Here is a 1,892-nt window from a genome sequence, read left to right as displayed (position 1 = left end):
ATATAAGTTAAGCCTAACATTACATGATTCAACTGCAAAGTCATGATAACTACAATTGAAGTGTTTCTAAGCATCACCAGCTGAAGCTTGATTCATAGTATTAGCACCAACATATTTGGTATTGTGTCATGTCATGTGAGAAGATGCATGCATAGAAGCGAACAAGCACTAAAACTGTGGAATGAGGGTAAAGTAAAAGAGACATTTGTAAGGCATATATATATATATATATATATATATATCTTTCTCCCTCTTGGTTTAAACTTATCAGTATTGTAAAATCTATATTTCATCTTCAGTGCATCTTCCTTGCAATATAACAAGTGGTCATTAACACAAAATTCTATCTTTTTAGATAATAATCCTAACTTCGACACTAACTTTTTAATTCTGTACAAATCTTCTAGAACTAAATTCTCTACATGGTTTGTCTCCTTTAATAATTTTGCTACCTAATTGAATCATTTCCTAAGCATGTTGAAATCATATTTGTTACTCAAAAATCTCCGAGCGATCATAACTTTGTATGTGGATTGCATCCTTCTCACAAGTGTTGCTATGTAGCATGCAATAATTCATAAAATTGTTGTCCTTCACAGTTTTGTTGTTGATCATCATCAAGTACATTCCTATCAAAATGAGCTCTGCTGGCATCAACAATCATTTCCTCAAACACACCAAAATTGTGTACCGTTGAAGAGGCATAACTTGATAAGTCTCCAACATGACTGTACTAAATATCTAGTTCAAACTCACCATGTGAAGTCCAATATCAATGATCAGGTTTAAATCCCTTAGGGTATAGATCCAACTTCACTTCGTTGGGCATCTAGTATGCATGATTCTTGTGCTTGACACCAGGGCATCAGAACCCGCCTTCTAAAAAGTAAACAGGTAGTTGTGATACCATCTGTATGAAGTCCTCAACACGATCCAAATACTTGGCAGCAAGTCATTTTCTGTTAGGATATAATTTGTTATATATCATTAATCTCACGTTTCGAATATTCATCTACAACATAGATGTAACTTTATACATTTAGAGATCAGTGGCAAAAACCACATAAATCTTATGTATTACAAACATACAAACTAGTCAAGTAGGAGCCGCCAGAACCACACATCAAGGAGTGAGGAGCGTCGGCGGCGTCGAGCTACTGCAAAGGAATGAGTGGGGAGGGAAAAAACACATGAATGAGGTGTTCAACTTGGGGGAGAGTTTATTAGGCCATTAGCATGGCATTGTTCGAAGCTATTAAGCAAACTTGGTACTATCAGACATGATGCATATATTAATAATCCAAATCAACAATAATTAATCAATTGTACGACAAAAATTAATTGAGACAACTCTAAAGTAACAAAATATATCATAAATTATTCACATGAGGTCATTTTAGTCCCAACGTACATAAAAATATCGAATTAATCACCAAACTCTCTAAATTGAGGCTGAAACTAAATTCTCACTTTATAGAATCTGGAACTAAAATGACTGCATACAAAAGTTACACGGGTCTGCCTCCAGACGTCTGCTGCCAAAGGCAAGCAAACATTGTGGCACCATCCTCACAGGAAGCAAGGACACTTGCTCAATGGCAAGGAAGTAGCTATTATTTAAAATCGCCATTATTGACCTCAAGCTCCGACGAAAAATAATGAGAAAAAACCTGGAAAAAATGTATTTTTGTGCCCCATTTTTGAAAAATTTTTAGCTTTGTCACTGCCTAAATGTTTTATATAATCAAAAAATATCAGTACTACTAATAACTCGTGACGCTAGATTCTCGAATAGTAGCATATGACGCGAGTTTCTCTTCATAGGGCCTAACACATGAAAAATCGGTATTTAGGCCTCTGTCTAATACCAATTTCCTTTATATATATATATA

Source organism: Phalaenopsis equestris, unplaced genomic scaffold, assembly GCF_001263595.1.
Source record: "Phalaenopsis equestris unplaced genomic scaffold, ASM126359v1 Scaffold000492, whole genome shotgun sequence".
NCBI lineage: Eukaryota > Viridiplantae > Streptophyta > Magnoliopsida > Asparagales > Orchidaceae > Phalaenopsis > Phalaenopsis equestris.
The sequence above is the reverse complement of the archived record's forward strand: the minus strand, read 5'-3'. Positions refer to the sequence as shown.